The sequence below is a fragment of the Mytilus californianus genome, unplaced genomic scaffold (genome assembly GCF_021869535.1).
Source record: "Mytilus californianus isolate M0D057914Y unplaced genomic scaffold, xbMytCali1.0.p SCAF_2, whole genome shotgun sequence".
Taxonomy (NCBI): Eukaryota; Metazoa; Mollusca; class Bivalvia; order Mytilida; family Mytilidae; genus Mytilus; species Mytilus californianus.
In genome coordinates this window covers 127,926,218-127,950,050 of record NW_026262668.1, presented here as the reverse complement: position 1 = coordinate 127,950,050, position 23,833 = coordinate 127,926,218, and positions in this window count along the sequence as shown.

Here is a 23,833-nt window from a genome sequence, read left to right as displayed (position 1 = left end):
CTATGAAACCTTGTGAAGGAAAATTAAAGCAACTTGGTGATAATTTTTTAAACTTTCTTAAGGAAGGTGATCTATTTCGTCATGAATTGATTGATTGATTGATAATTTGTTGGTTAATGTCCAGTGGCAAATATTTCATGCATATTTAGGACGATGTCATGAATTGAAAAACTGTGATTATGTCTGAAGATAATGTGCCACCTATATATATATATATATATTAACATATTCTGATAAATCTTTTAGTTTTTACTTTGAAATAATATAAAACAAAAACACACAAAACCTATAGTCTCTGACCTATTGGTTGTTGCTTTTTAATGCCTTTCTGCTATACTATATCTATGGGGACAAACTATCTATATGTTTCAAATTTATTATAGCTTTAGTTTTACTGTGAAATTAAAAAATGTTTTCAAAACATGTAAAGCTTCCATTGCAATTTAAGTATTGCCTGCTTTTGGTCAATTTATTTTGTCATCTTACCATGTAAGAACAACATGTATAGTAAAACACCGCTTTATATCAGTATACATACTTACACCAGCAGCTACCATCTTTTCATTCTAGAATGAAGGGCCTTTTGAAATCACATATTTTACAATGATACTAGTGAGTAGATTTACAAAACTTCGTTAATGAGCTCCGTTTTACAAACACCTGTGATACAAGTAGTCAGCCAAAATAAACTATCAATAAACCAATTAAAAGATTACTCGAGTTGTAAATATGTGCTAGATTGGATAGTCTATGAAAAGGTATATACTATGAAATTAAGATCTCGGGGCAAGTCCCTCGCTCTAAATTTCATAGTACATACCTTTCCATAGACTAACCTAGACATCTTATTCTATATTCTATCGTGACAAATTAACGATAGGTAATAAAAAATGTGCCCCGAGCTCTTAATTTCATAGTATATACCTTTTCATAGACTATCCAATTTAGCACATATTTACAACTTAAGTAATCTTTTAATTGGTCTATTCATATTTTATTTTGGCTGACTACTTGTATCACAGGTGTTTGTAAAACGGAGTTCATTTACGAAGTTTTATGTTTTGTTAATCTACTCACTAGTATCATAGTAAAACATGTGATTTCAAAAGGCCCTTGACTTCAAAATGAAAAATGGTAGCTGCTGGTGTAAGTATGTATATTGATATAAAACGGTGTTTTACTACATAGGTAAAAATAAGAAGATGTGGTATGATTGCCAATGAGACAACTCTCCACCAAGAGACCAAATGACACAGAAATTAACAACTATAGGTCACCTTAAACTTCTTTACGTAGCCGAGGGTTTTACATGTTCATAAAACATGACCAAGTATTGTCTGACCAATTTAGAACATATTCACACTTTCGAGTGACCTTACAAAATTATCCTTTCCCATTGTAATATTCAAACCTTGTTAGTGCTGTCCAATAAAATAACTATAACTGTTCTGTTCTTTTCTATGTGATGAATAATTACTTCATTAAGGTTGAATGTAGCATTTAAACTAGACGAGTTGTTGGTAAGCTACCTGTTGGACATTCGGAAAGTCAGTACGCAATAAGGTAAGTAGCAAGTCAACCATCTTCTCGAAGACCTTTGTGATACTCGGCACTAACGAGATGCCTCTGTAAGAGTTTGTATCTGTTTTTGGTTTGTTACCACCTTAATAAAGAAGTATTATCATACTCTTTCTCCAGTCGTTCGGAATGTACGCACATTTGATACACAAGTTGAAAAGGTGATGTAAGTGTTTTATAGTGATTTACCACCATATCGTATGTGCTCGTAAAACAAGCCGTCGTGGCCACAAGCTTTGTTGTTCTTTAGTTTTGAACAAATTTCATTCACATCTGATAATTTAAATGTAATGTTGTTCTGATCACGGTTGACAAGTTTACGAATAGATGACAGTTTTTCGGCAATTTCAGTTTCACGCTTCGGGTCAGTATATGTCGACGGAGAAAAACATCTTGGAAATGAGACAGCCAAATATCATTGATCTTTTTAGGATCGGTATAAGTCACACCATCTTTCACCAACGCACTACAAGCCGTTGATTTCTTTTTCCGATTATTTATGATTGTCCAAACCGTTTTCTGATCAATATCGAGGTTACTTTCGATAGTTTTTGCTAAATTACTTTCATATTCATCAAATACTTTTCTTAAAGCTATACGAAATTATCTTTTTGCAGACTTGTATTTATGAAAAAACTCACAGTGTGTATCATGACAGTGACAATTGGTTATCCATTCAATCCGAATACTACGCACCGAGTCTCGTAAAACTGTAAAGTTGTGATTCCAATACGGTTTCGAGTGGCGATTGAACTTTTTATATGGTAAAGTGTCTTGTTCAGCTTTCTTTATAGCACTGACTATCCAAGAATAGTATGATTCGATCACATCGGGTAAAGCTGTATTAGGAAATTTTACCGTCCATAGATTAGTTGATACTGCAAAAGTGTAATCCTCTATACAGTTTTTATTTCGTGCGCGTTCCCAAGATACAGTTGGGTCACTGGTCTCTTGTGGATTATGAAGATGAGATTCCGTTTCTAAGGTACATAATATTGGGTGATGATCGGACGTGCTGAATGAATGATTGTCAATTACCTTAGCTTGTTTAACGTGTTGTAATTTTGTACGGTTAATTAAGATGTGATCAACACAAGTCGAAGGACCACCTTCGTAAGATTGGAACGTATTAACAGATCCTTTACACATTAGTTCTATATTTACTGAACAAAGGTTGTGAGTTGACATCAAAGTTTTACAAAGTTTACTTCTTTCGTCGTTTTTTATTTAACATCTCGGACCGCCAATTTTCGAATTGAAGTCCCCCATAAAAATCACAGAACCAAATTATTCATAGACGGACGACAATTCAAACAGCAAATCTACTTCGTCACGGAAATACTCGTACGGTTGAGTTACTGCAGGTAAGTATAAAGAGAACACATAATATTTTTCACTGTTTGGTATATTTACTTCAATACCGATAATTCTGTCGCTGTTGACCTCAATTAAAGATGTAAACGGATAAATGTCTTTTGATATGAGAAATGCGACTCCGGAGCGCCCTTTGCAGGTAAGTAATTTGGGGTTACGTTCATCAGTTCCTTTTGCAATGGAGATACAATTTTTATCAATCAAATCAAGAACAAGTACGTAGCCAATGTTCAGATAAGGCGCACACATTTACATTATACATCCTAAGACATTCATCTAAGTACATTATACACGAAAAAACACCTCTACAATTCCAGCATATTAAATTAAGTTTTTCTCTTGCAACGTCATTATGAAGGGTTTATAGAATGTTCATTGACAAATTGCTCCCATGGTAGCCATGGTATCATGTGAATACCTTGGCGACAAAATTCTGGATGAGTTATCAGATGTTCATCATCTGCTACAATATTGAGTTGAGCGGCGGCAGTACGTTTTGATGGTCTATTGAAGTATCTTAAAAATGTCACACGTATATTCCGCTCGGAAGGAAAATATCGCATAGCATCTTCATAACTACAAGATTTATCGATCCCGCCGATAAAAATCGTCTAACACGTCTACTTTTGCGAGTGAAACCTCTAAAATCCGAGGTTTTGGGGTTACATACTGATCGCGGAAAATGTACCGAAATACTTCTTGTATCATTTGCTTGAATGTTTGTTGATTCCACGATTTTCTTTGGTAAAGTTGACATGTTATTAACCTGATAATTATCTACTTTAGGTATTGTCTCCTGAGATACATGAATTCGATCGTATGCAGGTAATATCGGATATGCTGTTGACGCGTGAGGTGTCTCGTGCCTAATTGGAAAATCTAATGGTACAACAGATACAGATTTATCTGCTGTCTGAACTGCGGCTGCTGCAGAAGTCATTACTTCACGTTTACTCGCTTGAAAGTTCTTCTCGACATTAATAACGCGTCTACGTAATTCACTAGTGGATGTCATAGATGAATTAACTTTTATCTGAAAATCCTCAATAACGGTATTTACGTCCTTTACTTGATCACTTAAAAGAAGCACCTTACTTTTTAAACTACAAATTCCAGTTGAGCGGATATCACTTATGTGTGTGATGCGTTCTGCTTCAGAATTCAAAAGGGTATCTGTTTCATTTGCCACAACAGATACTTTAGAGATTCTAGTTGCGCATTTCGAAATAGCCGTTGTATTGTTTTTAATAACAAGCTCGATTTCTTTTATTTTGCTGTTTGCTGAGCGCATTGTTTCAGTGGTATTCGAGTTCTCGCTAGCTAAATCTACTTGCTTTAGTGACACACTTTTAAGTTTTAACACATGCTAAGCTATCATTAAGTTTATTATTTGCAGTTCTAGCTAAATGCAGTTGATTTTGAATGTTATTCATGCGTTTCTTTTGCTTATTGAAATCATCATTAAGTTTTACATTTTGCTTTTGTAAATTATCGATTTTACACAGTAATAGGCGAGTAACAATTTTCAAAAAGACGCCTAGTTAACGACTTTAATGCACCCACCTAACATACGGCTATATAATAAATCATTCGAAAGCTTATTAACTGTTCTTTCATTTTTGCCCGGTCGTCAATAATTCGTACGGTGCAATTTTCGTTAAATCAAGCTCAAAGGTCTAAACTGAGCATTCCAAATGTTTGCTATAATTACACAAAATGCAATTTTCAGGTACTTGTATGGCATTTTATTCCCTAAAATTGATCTAAAACTTATAAAACAAATTACCATGATTTCAAATCAAGTGCAAACTTAAATGTTGATTGTGCTATATTAACAAAAAATTGCATTTCTTGAAAAAAACTTCCAAAAATGATAAAATTGCAATAAAATCTAAAAGTTTTCTGAAATTTGAATATTTGTAGGTCAAAAATAGAATAGATTTATTGTTTATGGACCGAGGGAATTTTTCATCATTTTAAACTGCAATTAATATGATGTAGGTCCAGATGCCGCCTTCTAATGAAGCTTTTGTAGTTGCCCCTAAAAACACCATCTGCAAATGGGGATCATTTAGCTTTTTTTGCTAAATAATATTGCAAATATCAGCAGATAATGATCAACCATATTTTAAAAAAGATTATGGAAGAACTTTAAGGAAAAAAAGAAGTATATTTGGTAAAAAAAAAATTAGTTTCCCGATGTGGAAAGACATGTTACGAAGATTATGCTCGTTCAATGTTCGAAAGAAAACTGTCTGTACCATGTGCTTTTCAATGTCAAATCCGGCGAAATCCTTTAAATGTTAACCCATTATGATATACTTTGTTAGTTGTTTTATTAAATATGACTGAAAATTAATAATTCAGATTAATTAAGATTGAATAACCTTCATAAAAAACTGTAATCATAATACTGGTTTATGTATTGTTCACACAATTCGGTATAGTGTTTTAAGAAGATTTGTTTGTCTGTCTTACTTTTTCGCCATGGTCATGCTGTCATCTGTTTTTCTTCGACCATGGTTTGAGACTGCCTCCATATTATTTTATCCCTCCTTTCAATCAAAGAAAAGAAAACCATACATTTCAAAGCTGAGCGAAAAAAGACAACAGAACTCAAAACTCAGATATTGATGCAAAAAATAAGTTAGTAAAACAACATAAATTACCGAACTTCAAGTGAAATTTCAAAACAGAAAGTCTCTTATCACATATCAAAACCAAAAGCTGAAACACATCAAACGATTGGAAAACAGTTGTGATATACCTCGTAGTTCTCTCTCTATCTCTATCTATCTTTATATGATATAGCGGAAATGTAGGAATCATCTTGTCCTTACGTCCTTTTATCTTTTGTTCGTTCCATTCACATATCCATATGTTAGCTATGACTAATGTATTGTTGATGGGGATTGCCAGTTTTCCTTCCGAAGGTCGGTGGTTCCTTGGACATTCCATGGGCCCAAACCATTTAAAACTGATCGCCGCAAAATACTTTAGAAGCCAAAAGTGCTAAACCGAAAATTAGGTCAAACACCAACAATCAATCAATCATCTTTATATTAAAATGTATTTATATGTAAACTATTCAGGGAGTAAATTTGATTAATGGAAAATGTATGTATTGTTATTGCGAATTGCTAGATTTCCCAATTCAAAAATTAATGCAAGTAAATATAATTGCGAGGGTCTCAATTTAATTACAAAACATTACGTAGTTGGATAGGATTAAATATATTGGCTAGACATGAAGAACATTTCAGTGACTAGCTTATAATAGTTTTCACATCCTCATTTAATGCAAGATGCAGTATAAGCAACCAAGAAAACATACAAAGATTGAAATATTGAATTATCAATGTTTCGCTCCCAAACTTTTTTCCTAAATGCATGAATTTTCTGTGTATTCCATCATTTAATATTTTTTCACTTTTAAAATTTGTGTTTTTCAACATAATATCGACTACATACAAATAGTTTTAACAAAGAACAGCTAAAAAGCTATTTTCTTTCAGATGGCGGTATTTTGGGCAACTTCATGGTTGTTATAATTGGTTGTTTAATTAACAAGAAGCGTAATTGCAGTAATTTTATGATGTCAAAAACATCCTTAGCACTAAATAAAATATGTTATTTGGTTTTATGGTGAATAACAGTTGAATCACAGACATAAAATTTGATTTTCATTGATTTTTGTCATTTTCAATGGAATTTCTGGAAAACAGCGCTATTTATTAAAAATCCGACGTTAATATTTCAAAGTGCTTTTGATAAATTACTATTAACATCTGTTCTAACAGATTTCAATATGTCCATGCAAAATATCATTATTCAGAAGACAGAATATGCAAAAAAATGCTGACTTCTTGTAAAATAAAAGTTGTCCGTCCTTGACCTTTCGTTGTGATTTGATAGAAACTGCACCATACGAATTTTTGACGACCGGGCAAAAAAGATAGAGGAGATGATGTGCTTTCGAATGGTATATGATTTAGCCGTATGTTAGGTGGGTGCATTAAAAATAAAATTTTATGGTTAATGTCACTCATCTATAAAGCAGACTTATCATTCTCGTGATATCTTTAACTCAATAATTGAACTCTCGACATGTATCAGAGTGTTTCGAAGGGAACTATCTACAAACAGTTGCGGGGTAGATGTGACAAAGTCATCCACACAAGGAGTGTTCCTCATAGATTGTTTAATACTTAGAGCTTCTTTTAAATCATCGCAAAATTCGCCTTTAGTTGCAAGACGGAGGGAAAAGCAATCACGGCCCAGCTTATTTACTCGGCCTATCTGTTTGGTTGAATATAAATGTGAATTCATAGAGTTTCAAAATCAACAGTAAGCCCTATTTTGTGTGTGTGTAAATAATCTAATCTTTAGATAGATGCTAAAATTAAAATCATTTTTCTTAATAAGAAGAAAAAAGTGTAACTTAAGCACGCCTGAATGTAAAAAGGTGTACCCGACTTATTCGTTCACGATAAGAATTTACCGATTTCGGTATTTTAACAAAACTGTTTACGAGGGCAAATAAATAAATGAACGCTATCAAATCATCATTTAAATTTACGTGGATTTTTCCAAAAGAATTTATGAGTATGCACCATCAGGATTCAATAATATTTCAACCTGTCCTTGTTATTTCATTTAATTCTTTAAACTTACAAGTCGAAGATGCTAGCTTTTGTGAATTGTATTAATAAGTATATAATATTAAGATGACAACCAAAAAAAACTTCATACAAGGTCATCTTAATTCTCAAGTAGAAATTTTATATAAGTAGTTTATGCCGTAGCCACAGCCGGATTTGTATCCCTTGTATCGGATTCTTCTTTCATTCTTTCCAAAAATGATTAATCTAAGGTTAATATTTTTTTTAAATTCAAACAGTGTTAGCCACCGAGCTTGTTCATTTCATACTATATAGAGATGAAGTTTTTTTTTAGAAAATTAATGTTCTTTATTCTAATATATTGGCTGTATCTGCCTTTTACAAATAAGACAATAACATTAATTGAAAAAGGAGACGTGAAATGGTTTTCACTGAGAGGACTTTCAAACAAAGTCCAAATGAAATAGATTTGACCAACTATTGGTTACTATACACTTCACAATGAACAAAACCCATACCGTATCAAAATTGCCTGATTTATGACAAAATCATAAACAAATATGTCAGGCAGCAACTTACGACAGCCGCTATATTACATGTTCCTGACCAGGGACAGACACATATATATTGAGGCGGGGTTAAACATGTTTGTGAGCACTCAAACCTCCCTTAACATAGTGCCGTGGTGTAGCAATACAACATTTTTTTTTTGCAGAGAATGATAATTCATTTATATTTCATTTTATCTGAAAGTTGAAAGAGAATTCATTCACTTAATGGTTCTAAATATTCAATGCGGAAAAATTCTCCTGCCCTTACCTCCTTCCTTCCCTCCACCCACAACCCATCCCCGAAATGTTCATCATTTATATGCACATGCTGACTAATGTTGTATGGTTAAAACATTTGGTTGAGGCAATCTAAAGTTTGAGAACAGAAACGACAGCTTCATCTTTTTTTCATTTATAAAAGGCATAACTCAAGAACGGTAACACTGACGCTACCCAATTCATAACTTGATCTGTGTTTTGTGGTGATAACATTTAACGCTACGTCAGGGGCATAACAACAGTTCAGTAAAACAGTGACATGCTTTCCGAAAGTTATAACATTTGCCAGCTTTTGTATATGCCGTATTCATATTGTATACATCAGGTAATCAAAAGATGTAAAAGGACTGTGTTCAAGCCTTATATTGTGTATACATCTTAAATGGTGTCAAGCAAATTGTATTTTTATCAAATGCATAATTAGATATTTGAACCTAATACTTTATTTTCTTTAAAAAGACGGCAAATAAATATTTTGAAATTAGCAAGTTGCCATACAGTTGAAAACAAGTTGCCATACAGTAAATTTGTCAACATGAGCAAGTTGCCGTACCCTAAACTTTATTTTTTATGGTCTATATTCTTTAAAAACCATCATTTTGACAACAAATTTCAGTAAATATGATGCCACACTATAATAATCTAAAAAAGTGTCTGGAAAAATAATTAAAAACAGTTGAATATCTTGCCAATGGGGCGACAGAGGACGATCGACCTCGAAATTTTCAGGTACTAAGTGGCAAGTTCTTGAGTATAACACAAAATATTGTCTTAATTTTGTACTTATCGGCCTAATAATTTAAAGAATTATATATCAGAAAATCATTTCTTAAGCGGTACCCTCGTCAAATCAGTAGAAATGCTTTAAATTGAATGACTTCTTACCTTGTTTACTTTTTTTTTCCATTTCTCTCCGCTTCGTTAGTACCCAATTTCCGGTGGCGATGATACACAGTGGGTGACGGGGTACATCCAAAACCGCATCTGGCAAAAGTCTTGCTCATTGAAATCGGAGAACAAATACAAAAGAACTGCTTGTTCTGACTCTACTTAAAATATACTAATTTGTGTATGCATTCAGAAGGCATGGAATGTCCAAGTCACGCTGTTGCTGCATAAAAGAAAATTTACGAAATAGTGTCTCATTGATCCATATCTGAATTCAAAACTTTACTTTTTGTGTACGTATACAGAAGGCATGGAAGGTCCAATCTATGTTGCTACTGCATAAAAACGCATTAAGAATTCAAACCGTACTAGTATTATTTCTGAACTATATCATAACTTATAATAATGGAGATTGCCAGAAGAAAAAGCAATAGACTGCGCACAAAAAGTCCTTTTTACACCCAGAAGGTCAATGGCAAACAAAAATCTAAAATCTCAAGACCATCATGCCAACTATACCTTGAACAAGCCTAAGGCTATTAACAAGAAAATTGTAGCAGCCGACAGAATATACTCCGTTACCCCGCAATTTACAAAAGGTAACCTAGTACTAATATTTTCTGCTGCGGCATATGAAGAATGCAAATATATAACTATAAACACACTTCAGACCCAGGATACAAACATCAAATCTGTTGAAACAAAGGATGCGAATGGGGCGGTAGTTTCAGAGTCATACACAATCTATGAAAATAATGAGAAACTTTTCGTACTGAATTTTTACAACTCAACATCAAAAGTCTTACTGAATGGCAAACAGCAACATGTACTATCATTCACAAAATCCTATCTGATGAACATCCTAGAACTACTAGATAGAAAAGTCAATTTTACATCAATTAACAACATGATACGAAATAGATGTAAACAATACCTCGACATGGAAAACTCGAAAGTTCAAAAGGCCGTAACTAAAAACAAAACAAGCATAGTTAGTTCCTCAATACAAACAATGGAAAGCCAACAAACTCTGCAACAGAAAGAAATAGGCAACAATGGAAAGATATCCTCTTACATGGCAAACAACCCACCTATTATAAACTCTACTCTGCCAACCTGCCCAATATGCAATAAAATATGTACTAAAAATGCAAAGATGTGGGATGTGACACTTGCGATCAATGGCTTCATTACGATTGTGAGGTATTAAGTCCTGAAGAAATTAAGATCATAAAAGAAAATGGCGATGACAATTATATCTGTAAGGCCTGTAAGATCCAGATAAATGATTTAAATAAAGAATCAAACAATGAGTTTCTAAACCATCTTGCTACACCAACCAATGCGAGGGCATCAAATCATTCCATACCAAGCCCACATTACACACCGGTGCAAATTATATCAGCACCAATAACAGACAATTATATAGTGAACAACAACAATGGCAGCTCTGCTACGCAGCATCCCAGAATCATGGTGCCCTGCATGAGTAAGGCTCAAACAATTCATAAATCTGGAAATGGACAACACATAGGGAGTGGTAATGATAGTCATCAAAGCAATTTTAGTAGACAGACACCGATAACCCATGCTCTGTATCAAGCTGAAATCGATCAATTGAAAGGAGAATTGGAGGCAAAAGACAAAATTATTAAGTCCAAAGAAAACAAAATCTGCAAACTGGACAAATTACAACGTTCAAAAAGCAAATAGCCACAAACAGACCATTTACCATCAATTTAGAACAGGAAAAAAAGGATTTAGAACACTCTCTGGTAATATAAAGAAAGAGAATTGACTAACTAGAAGGTATCAATGGAAAATCACAGGAACCAAATAACCCAAATCCAAAAAACATTACATCTGAGTCGAGACCAAACTCCCCTATGAATGAGATGAAAATCTGGTTTCTGGAACAGAAAGTTCGTCAGATAGAGCTAGACATGCAGAAATGAGACTGATTCTCATCATGATGATAGGACCAATAGGACTACTGAAAGTGAAGAAAAACAGGACCATTTTTTAGAAACTCCCATTCCAAGAAAAGTACGTCCGAAGGAAGCAGAACAAATCCGACCCCCAGACCTCAAACTCACGAACAAGAACATTGGGTTTATAAGCATGAAAAACATATAATTGGCACAGAATTTTAAGAGTTTCAATGTCATGCAAAGTCTTTCGACGAGGATAAAATGATTGAGCCTAGGGAACGGACAAGAGGGCAAAGGGGGGGGGGGGGGGGGTGTAAGGGAGGTGGGGCTATATGCGTGCGCAAGAAATTTGATCAATACACTGAATTACTCCCAGAAGGAGGAAACAGGATAATTGCTATCAAATTAAAGTACGAAAAACCATTAATACTGAACTACGCTTACATGCCAACAAGAGGTAGCACCACAACGTGTAATGATTATCAGGCCGTCTTGGACGAAATAGCAGAAATAGTGAAAAAATATGGTGCTACTGCTGACATAATTCTGGGTGGAGATATGAATACTTCATTACACAGAAAGGATGGGATATCCAGAGATAAAACATTTAATTTTTTTTAGAAGAGCAGAAACTACTTATACCAAAACAATGTCGTAGGCAAAATACTTTTTATCATTATAATGGGAGGGATGCATCTCAAATAGATTATTTCCTGCAGAGTGCAGAAATTATCTACATGTATACAACATTTGAAAGAGAGCCAGAAAACACCTCAACTCATGACCCAGTACTGGTGCTACTCCAGGGTGCTATACCAAAAGCGGAGACGCAAAATATAAGAAAGCAAACTAAACGAATTATTTTGAAAAAAATAGATAAACAAAAATATGCAAAGGACGTAGAAGACGACTTAAAATCCTTTAGATCAGATATCACCTGCGAAAATGCTGCAGAGAAAATACAACAACTTTGTAACATACTAAATATCAATGCAAAAAAACAATGTAAACAACCCATCAAAAAACCTAAAAAGAGAAAAATATGTTGGAATCCGGACATGGCTGCAGCAGCAAAAACAAGCAAAGAATGTTATGGTAAATGGAAAACATTAGGAAAGCAACAAGATCCAATCCAGAGTGCATATATCGAATTAGAAAAAGTAAGAAAGTACTCAGAAGTACACAGCGAAAATCAGCAGCACAGAAACGAAATGAAAAATATCAGCGAATTATGGATCTGAACGAAAATGATAGTGAAGGTTTTTACCAGCTTATCCGTAAACAAAGAGACCCAGGGAATACGTGCGCATCAGCATTTATTTTTAATGATGAAGTAGTTAACACAGACCCTGAAATAAGAGAGGCCTGGGCCGACTACTTTTATGATCTAGCCACACCAACTGAAAATCCTAACGTTGACCCAATTTTTAAAGTCAATGTAGAAAAAGATGTACAAAATTTGCATAAGTACTTTTCAGAAGAAAATCAACACAATAAAGAACCTGTATCAACTGACATGGTGGTAAAATAATTTTATCTTTTAAAAATGGGAAGTCACCAGATGAACTGAATATATCTGCTGAACATCTTAAATATGGTGGATCATCAACTATTATCTGTTTTAGCTTTTATTATAAATTTCTTATTTAAACATGTGCATATACCGGCACTTATTAAAAGTGGAATAATATGTCCAGTATTTAAGAATGGTGGAAAACCGAAAAATGATCCCAACTCATATCGAAAAATAACAATTACAAGCTCAGTGGGCAAAGTTGTGGAAAAAATAACATTTATCTAGAAATGAAGATAAAATTTTAGTAAGGCAAAGTAATCTTCAAAAAGGATTTACAAAGGACGAAAGTCCATGTATTGCGGCACTGATCATTACGGAACTAATTATTGGGGGAAAGAAAAAGAACTCCAGTCTATATATTGATTTGATGGATTCGAGAAAAACCTTCGATATATTATGGCATCTAGGCCTCATACGAGAAATGCACAAAACAGGACTTGAGGGAATCAACTGGCTATTTTTGGAAAATTGGTACACAGAATTGACATCAAAAGTAAAACGGAAAGGAGAACTCACATCAAATTATAGAACAACAAGGAGTACGCCATATGGTCATCGTCAGCATATAAACTATTCGTCAACTCGTTATTAACAACATTTGAAGAAAATCAATTTGGAGCCCCCATTGGTTCAATATACTGTGGTATACCAACGGTAGCTGATGATGTCACACTAATCACAACTGACCCGTATGAACTTCAAACCATGTTAAATATACAATAAAGATTTGCAAATAAGAACCGAAATGACATCAGCAAACAAAAGTCAGTGGTGCTTACTTTTAATGATTCCTCAGAATGTAACTGGCATTTAGATGGCAAACTTATGGCTACCCCAACGTCCTCAACACATCTTGGAATTGAGAGGGACATCAAATACAGGCACAAAGCTAGTCGTAAAAAAGAGGATCATTACAGCAAGAAGAACAGTATATGCACTGATGGATGCTGGTCTTCATGGACTAAATGGAGTAAACCCTAAAGCTGCAATTAATCTGATTCAAACATATGTTCTACCACGATTATTATATGGTTTAGATGTCATCAAGCGTACTACTGAAGACATAAAAAACCTCTCCACATATTTCCGGAAACTCTTACGACAAATTCAACTTCTGCCAGACAGAACTGCCAATGTAGCTTCACATCTTTTACTTGGACGGATTGCTATAGAATCAGAAATACACAAACGTCATATCACCCGGGAAACAACTTTGGGAAAATCTGGTAAATAAAACAATCGGTGGGCACTGTATAAAACTAATGATCAATGAAGCTCAATCAAAATCTACTCTTGCCCGACTTAATTATGAAAATGTGTGTTCTCCTGACATAAGAGGGAGTTGCAGTTCAGGTAAACAGGTAAACAGGTACAACATACAGATACATCTAATAACCCTATACAATATAAGACCAATACATGACACTTACCTCAAATTTACTTCAGCAGGATAATGTTGAAGACTGACTTAATTTTTCTTAAGTTGTAAAAGAGGGACGAAAGATACCAGAGGGACAGTCAAACTCATAGATCGAAAACAAACTGACAACGCCATGGCCAAAAATAAAAAGACAAACAGACAAATAATAGTACAGATGACACAACATAGAAAACTAAAGACTAAGCAACAAGAACCCCACCAAAAACTGGGGGTGATCTCAGGTACTCCGGAAGGGTAAGCAGATCCTGCTCCACATGTGGCACCCGTCGTGTTGCTTATGTTATTACAATCCGGTAAATAGTCTAATTCGGTAAGTCACATTCGTGAAAAGGGAAGGGTATTATAGTTACGACATAAGGAACATATCCGATATCATCTGTGAAACGGTTATTCCATAACGGTCAACCAACTCGTGATTGCGTCCGTAAAATTTACGAAGGGATGATTTCAACTTCACCATTTGGAACTCTTGGTTTAATAGCTTCCTTATGAGCAGCAATCCTCTATCAAGGAAATCATGATAGGAAACACAAGCCTGGGAATATCGTATCAATTGGGAGATATATACTCAGTATGCAGGCGCTGCTGGAATGTTGCTACATAGAAATGGAAAGTTCACAATTGTCGTAAAGTTTTGTTTTCAACCGACCTTCATTGTCAATTTCTAGATTTAAGTCAAGATATGAGGCAGACTTAACTGTATCTGTAGTATCCTTTATCTCTAGTTCGATGGGATAGATTCGTTCAACATAGTCACCAAATTTTGTATTATTTAGTGAGAGAACATCATCTATATAGCGGAACGTAGAGTTAAAGGATATTGCTTACTTCTTATCTTTCTTCCTAAGAAGTTCCTGTATGGAGTCAGCCTCATAATAATAAAGAAACAAGTCGGCAAGAAGAGGGGCACAATTGGTTCCCATTGGAATTCCGACAGTCTGTTGAAAAACACGTCCTCCAAACGTAACAAATATGTTGTCAATCAAGAAATCAAGCATCTTGATAATGTCAGTTTCAGAGAATTTTTTGTTTGAATCAGAGTGATTCTTTACAAAGTAGGATTTATCCATCCCCAAGACAAGATACGTGTATCTACGTTCGCCATTCTTTTTAATGAAACAAAGTAATACCAACTCTTTCAATTTGTCTTTTAGTTTGGAATGGGGAATACTTGTGTAAAGAGTAGAAAAGTCAATTGTTTTAATACTATTGCAAGATGAGAGAGTCTTAGATTGTATGTACTCTAAAAGATCTTTGGAATTTTTTAGTATCCACATCTGATTCACGCCACCTCTAGAATAGGCAGTTTCACAATAACTTTGGAGCCCGGCTTTGATTGCTGATAAAATAGATGTTAATAATTTAGAAAGAGGTTTCGTGGAGCACTTGGAAGACCCAGCAATATACCGTTGTTTGTAAGGACACTTATGTAGTTTAGGTATCCAATACAGTGATGGAAGATCCAGTTCTTCATCTTTGGTTGAAATTCCAAAGGAACATAGAACAGACCTATGATTATCCAGGATTTCCTCTTTGGTAAGTGTCGTGAGGGTATATGTTGAGTTTCCAAGTGAATTGTCAATACCTAATTCATTTATCAAGCAGTTTATATAATGATATTTACACACAAAAACGATGTTGTTTGGGGCTTTATCTGCGGGGACAACAACATATTTGTCATGGAGGTAGGTCAAGTGTTTTGCAACATTTGGGTCTTTAAAAATTGATGTAGCGTGGGTATTGATATGCCCATTTAGTTTCTTAATTCGGATTTGTATCAACGACCTCACAGCCTTTATCCATTCGGAAAGAGTATCTACGTCTTCTTTCTCGCGTTTAGCCCATTGCCTGGCATAATCCTCGACTGAATCCATCAGTATTTTGAAGTTGTATTTCCAATTGATGGATTTAGGCTCACGATATTTCGGACCTTTGGATAACAAATTTCGCAGGGAAGTGTTATTGACAATGTTGAGGTCTCCGGTAATAACGTGGCCAGCCGGATTATATGTGAATTGGGAACTAGCACAGGTGCAATCAGGAGGTTTAGACTTGAAGTCGTCAATGTTGAGATCCTGCAAAACGTGTTTGTAATTGAAAATTTTAGTTGCAATTGGTTTGGTATAGGAATAAGAAATTATTGGTACAGACTGATCTTTAAAATAAGGAGGTATTTTTCGACTGAACTAATTTATGATGAAGGATATTGCATAAGTTGACGCCATCGAGAAAGTTTAAGAAAAGATCTTTTCTCTTTTTCATATTTTCCAATGCGAACTGGTTTGAAAAGTCTGTGACTTGCAATATCCGAAATGATAGCTGTTAGTTTGTATTTGTTTAAATGAGGGTTTGTAACAGTGGTTTCCAAACATAAATTGAACAGAGAATGAAGTTTTGAAAGGGGTAATGAATACAATTTCGTGCGAATGTGATGAATACCTAATTGCTTTTGTATGAATGGCAGCAAGTCATTAATAGAGACATCATGCAAAGTAGGTGATGTATAATGACGATGACCATGACTGCGTCTACGTCGAGGAGTAGAGTTGAAAATATTCATCACATTCACCGAGCTACAGGAAGGACTAGATAGAATACCTATACCATCAATTTTGTCATTGCAACCATATGGTGTTGCAGTTCCCAACTGTCGAATCCAGTAGTCCTCTTTTTGTCTACGGAGAGGCGTTGCAAGTTGAGGATTGTTAGTCTTGTGGTATATTTTTTCGATTATACGAACTGTCATAGAAACGATGGAATGATCAGGCTGATTAAAATGCTGGTACAGAATGTCGTTTGCATTGAGGTTGATATCTGATCTATGGCCGCACATACGTTTGTTTAGCCTTCCTTTCTGTAATGTGGCCATCATAAATTGGTTGATTGTTACAATGTGTAACTTTTTCAACTCAACAGTGCCATTAACTCTTTTATATATCTCTCATGTCAAATGAACCTCGTTATCGGTTTTGTCATGTTTTCGGTTTTGACAATGTTACTTAAATTGTTGGAGAGATGATACATACTTAGCAGATGCTTACACTGTTGCCACAATTCGCGCCACTCCAATTTGATTCAACTTATTTTTCAGTGCCATATTTGTTTTAAACCTGGACTTATGATATCTACAGAGGTATATTACCTTTATATTATATTACTACTTTATCTTGGTCTGTTATTTTGTATCCTAGGGGATAACATACATGATTTATAGCAAGTAATTCTTTAGGAAAATATCACTGTAAAGTGCTTTGTTTGTTCTGCTTAAGTTTGTTTTTTGATGCCCCGAAACTTTGCTTTCTAAACGTTTTTTTTTTTAGTCAATCGGATGCAGTTGTACCAAATAACCATGGATTGAGATGTAATAAAAAATTATTTAAGGAACATGTGTCGTACAATTGGTTTCAACGCTTGTTTAATGAAATGAACTACAACGACGGCCGTTTTGGTATAAGAATTGACAAAGACATCTATTTTGTGAAGTACCTTTTTTTTGGCATATGTATTTTTTTTATCTAGTTATATATCGTTTTCTTTTTGTATTGTCTAAATGAAGTGCTTGCATATACTTTTCTATTTTAACCCATGTAAAATATGATGCACTTTGGCTGATGTTCATAGAAAGATTCTCCATAAAAATCTATAAGATGTTTGCATTGATGTCAGAACATGAATAATTTGAAATATGTTCCCCGATGGTCACCCTCTAATTAAGTCAACCCCAAAACAATTTAACTCAAGAATTGAATGCTTGTTTTTATAATTTTATTGGGGTGTAAAGGCGTCGACCGAAGCACATTTCTCAAGACTTATCACCGGTCTTGTGCTTACATGAGCAACTAGGCGGGTGCAATATATGGAGGATCTGCTTACCCTTTCGTAGCACCTGAGATCAACCCCGGTTTTTGTTGAGGTTCGTTTTGCTCAGTCTTTAGTTTTCTATGTTGTGTTTTGTATACTGTTTGTCTCTTGGTCTTTTTCGATTTTTGACATGACGTTGTAAGTCTATTTTCAACTAATGAGTTTGAATGTCCCTTTGGTATCTTTCGCATCTCTATGACAACTTGATGTAGGAACTTTTATCAATATATGCATATAAGCTCAGAAAATGTTATGGATAGCAGAATCCTACATTTGCAAGGAAAACATTAAATGAGCATTATTATCTATGTTTAAGGGAAAATGTAGCATTTGTTATTCATAACACCTTTTAAGATAATGCTACGATAATAATCTATTGTCATATTTGTATTATGGTTTGTTAAGGACCATGAAATTATATGTCATCTTATTTCGTCAATGTACCATGAAATAAGTTAGTAAACATATAAATCACATATTTTTTAGGGTCGTCATATTTAGGAGTTCAATTTGAAATGATAATGAAATTTCAGTGTTATACATTTTAATTGTTTTGACGAATTAGATTACGGTCGGTAAATTTTAACGCGTTATATTTTTTAGGATAACATTAACGGTACCAATTTTAATGCACTAGATGCGCATTTCGAAATTAATGTCTCTTCAGCGATGCTCGGAGTCGAATTATTTGAAAATCAAATCAAAAGCAAGAGCACAACAGATATGTGATTTATATGTTGAAGAGCTAAAAGGGTGTATTTTGTATCCAAGTGTTTCGATATACATATATTGAAGACAATTTGAAATAATCTTGATCTGAAAACAAAATTTTTACAGCCAGATTGAAAACTATTATAACGAAAAGAAGAAAAAAAATGAAATGGTCAATTTTTGACGCTATTCAACAAACTACATATTGTTCAAATCTATCTGTCGTTTTAAGTGGTTAATAATTCATCATAATAATTTCATCAGTTATTAGACTGAATTTAGGCAACAATAGTTTATCGATGTTACAGTCTTATATAAAAAGAGACGGAAGATACCAAGGGGACATTCAAAACTCATAAGTCGAAGAAAAACTGACAACGTCATGACTAAAAGCGAAAACGACGATAAGACGAACAAGTCCATAAGACACTACATATAAAACTAAAGATAGACCAACACGAACCCCACCAAAAGCCGTAGATGTTCTCAGGTCTTCCGAAAAGGTAAGCAGTTCCTGTTCAACATGTGGCACCCGTCGGTTTGGTCAAGCAATTACACATCCGGTGAAAAGACTCATTCGGCGATGTCTTAATCGAGGAAAAGAGGACTGGATAAATATATATCGCTTAAAAAGATACAAATAAAGGTAACAAACTGAAGAAAAATCGCTTGAACTTACAAAGGAGCAAGATTGGGTGCTTCGACAGTGTAAAAATTTCCTGCTATGCATTCATCACCCGCCATGCAAATCCAGACTCAGTAAAAAATTTAAAATCCGGAATAGAATTACAGATCGGACGACATTTTGGGGATCTAAATACCTAAGACTGCGAAAACATGTCGCTAGTGAGTTGAGACACAGACACATCGTATTGGTCTACCAATTCGTTATGGTTACCATAACACTTACGTAGTGACGATTTCAGTCGTTCTTCCTTATAACACTATTGAAAAAGTTTTTTTGTAAGTAGCATTACCCTATAAATGAAGTCCGTATAGTGTGAAAATGTATAAGTGTAACGTATTAATTGATATATGTAAACGCCATACGATGGGACAGAGGGTATATGTTAATGCTGAGAAATATGAAGTTGACAAACATGTTATTTGAAATCATCACGTTTGTCATATATTCGAGTTTGAAGTCGTCCATCTGTGTCAATATCGAGGAAAATATCTAGATAAGAAGCACCCATTCTAGTTTCGGTAATAATCTTAATCTAAGTTGACTGGGATATATGAGATTCAAACATTTACTGAAATGTGGTTTGAAACAGGTTTGTAATTCCGATGCCTTTTATAGCTTACAATACGAAGTGAGTTTTGGTATTTGGTGGATGCCGTATGGTGATTCTAACTATTCACATCTTTGTCCTTTTGTCTTTTATGGTAATATTCTCATTGGCAACAATACCAAAAACATTATTTTTATAATCGAGGACGTGCGTCAAAAGGCTTATTTGGCATTAACACTGATTTATCACAAAAATATGGATTACGCAGCATTTCGAAAAATAAATCCATAATCATATTTGAGTGTGAAATATTAATTACACGTAAAAACCCAGTAAATATATATTGTAAAATAAGCGTGTTTATTTATCAAATGAAAATGAATTAGCTAGTTGAATCTCGCACGATTTTTATAATTTGAGAGTCACGAAGGCACTGAAAATGTGATGTTTCTATTACGTCAATAATTCGGAAGCACATTTTGTTTTAGTTTTGTATTCAATTTTAATATACTAAGTAAACATAAATGAAAATTTTCAATTAAAAGTAAAAATTGCAATGACCAATTATAACGTCCCGGGTTGCATCCTGTTCAATTAATCAATTTGATATTCTTCACAACTTGTTCTCATCCATAGTGGGATACATATTTTTTAAGGCTTCTCATCTGAAAGAGAGGCGAAAGATACCAAGTGGACATCCTTTCCTGGATCTTGATATCTATATCTTTTACGGGAAGTTTAATACCAAAATTTACGATAAAAGAGATGATTTTTCATTTCCTTTTGTTAATTGTCCATTTTTAGATGGTGACGTTCCCTTGTCGCCATCTTATGGTGTTTATACATCTCAAATTGTCCGATTCGCTCTTGTATGTAACGACGTATTTGATTTTAACGAAAGAAATCTCTGTATTACTGAACAATTATTACACCAGGGTTTTCGATACCACAAACTTGTCAAAACATTTACTAAATCTTATCATCGGTACAAGGGCATCATTCGTAAATATATTTCAACGTGCAGACATCTTGTACGTTCAGGTTTTTCACATCCAATCTTTTATGGACATATTCTATACACAGCACAAAAATGTCGTCATTCACCTCAAAAGCTAACCAAACCTTTAAACAGACTTGTGTGTAGTGATGTCATAGATTTTAACGAACGTAATCAATGCATCACTGATAAATTATTAAGTCAGGGATTTGGTTACCATAAATTACGTAAAACTTTTACTAAATTCTTTCATAGATACAAAGATTTGATTAGTAAATTTGGCTATACCTGTAGAAAACTGATTAAAAACGGTATTTCACATCCTAAATTTTACGGTAATATTGTAATTAAACCGCGGAAATCACTATGTGATCCGTGTAAACTCATCGAACCTTTAAACAAACTTATTAGTAAAGGTTATCTTACCAAATCAAATCAAACTTTTATTGCCATATAAACCAACTTATACGATTTGTGACAAAAACAACATTAACATAATGACAAGAAAAAAAGCATGTATAATCATATTAAATAAACTAATGAAAATAGTTCAAAATTCAATTATGAGTCCCCTATCCTTAGTGCCAATGACTTTTTTATAAAGGAACCTATGCTTTCTACCTGTTTTTGTGTTGATGGGCAATGAATATTTAACATTTTTTCATTTTCATTGAGGCTATTAAAATTTTCTATACTTTTAGCCTTTGTTATTTTTTAAATAAAACTGGTCTAATGGAAGCGTTTTTCCTGCAATACAAAAGAAAATGTTTTTCATCCTAAATTGTATTGCAGGACTGACACAACCGGTTTTCCCTAGTGATTTTTAGGTATCTCCCTTTTTCTATTAATAAATTATGATCACTTAATCTTAACTTAGTGATATTACGTCTATTTTCAAATGTATTAGAATTCAGATATGTTTCTATTTTTTTACTTTGTTTTAATGTTTTATATAATAGAAGTTTACTGCTATTATCTATTTTCTCAAATTTATGTTTATATGATTTTTCATAATGATTAAGGAGTTTAACTTTTAATTCAGTTTTAAGTGTTTTTATTTGGTTTAGATTCTGACACTCCTCAATATGTTTAAAATCTACATTTGCTTCTTTTGCAATGTTTTTTATATACGTAAACCATGTGTAACATCCTTCTGAGTCTAGATTCTTTGATAGAGTGAAAGCCTCATACAATAAGGGATTTATACAATTATTTAGAAGTCTTGTTAAATATAGTAAACTTTGGACCTTTATTTTTAATGCTAATGGATAGCGACTTAATTCTTTTCTTACTGCTAAATTTGATGCATTTTTTCGTGTTCCCAAAATATATTTACAAAATGATAAATGAAGTTTTTCAAAACAAGTTTTATCGGTAAAATCAAGAAGGTCAATTTCTTTATGGGATACATTTGCCCTCTGGACAGCTCTATATAATGTTATATATGTATCCATAAGAGTAACCTCTGAATTATATGTAGCAATTGGTTCCACCATAGTATTTAACAAAAACCAATGTTGTAATTAGATCTTTGAATATAGTTTACATTGGCACTAATATCGATTTTGTCATCAGCAAATTAAAACAAAACTAAATTTGTATTCTTCTCAAACGGGATGTATAAAGACACACCCACGTTCATTTGATCTATAAAGAGATTAACTCCTAACTATCCTACTGCCTATCGATACATTTATTTTTGGCATTGCAAAAGTCATGTCTTCTTTGACTGTCCATGACGTTAAAATACCAAATCCCTGGGATGTGTTTTAGTTGATTTTAGTCTCTGATGCATTGTTTTTTATTATTAATTGTTTTTGGCTTTTAACTAGCTGTCAGTAACTGCGAGTATTCTCAAATCGTACTTTCTTGTTTTTTTTTGACCTGTTGATACTAATTGTAATGCTTTTTTGTTATTTAATATTATTCAGGGTTATATCTGGTCTATATACCAGCTTTGATAAGTGTTTGGTATTACTATAAATTTTCACTTCTTCGTACTATGAACATCAAAATTATTTATTTTGTAAAAATATTTCCTTTCTCCATTTGAACTGTACACGTATACCTAACAACAAAATTATTTGCATTCACCTGTGTTTAAAGTTATTGCAAATGGCTGATATTTTTGTTCAAGCATATTGTTTTTCTTAAATTGTTTAACATTTCACAGCGGTATAACATGTTACTTTAATTATTCTTCCCTTAGTTTATTTATTTTGTATTTACATTGTATCATAGATCAAATTTATTTGTTCAGTGTATGTTCACTGGTGTTAATATGTCTTTTGATTGAGTTAAGCCATTTCAATTGATATTTTATAGTGTGTCTTTCTATGTTGTGATGTTACACTATTGTTTCAGATAAGGGTGAAGGTTTGGTACCATTAAAATGTTTAAACCCGCTGCAATTGTTTGCACCTGTCCTAAGTCAGGAATCTGATGTTCAGTAGTTGTCGTTTGTTGATGTGGTTCATAAGTGTTTCTCGTTTCTCGTTTTTTATATAGATTAGACCGTTGGTTTCCCCGTTTGAAGGTTGTACACTAGTAATTTTTGGGGCCCTTTATAGCTTGCTGTTCTGTGTGAGCCAATGCTCCGTGTTGAAGACCGTACTTTGACCTATAATGGTTTACTTTTATAAATTTTGACTTGGATAGGGAGTTGTCTCATTGGCACTCATACCACATCTTCTTATATCTATTTATTCAGAAGGGATATAGTTACGATACTGTTGTCAGGTCATTAAAGATGGCATATTTTGGAATTAATATTGATTCACTCATAGGAT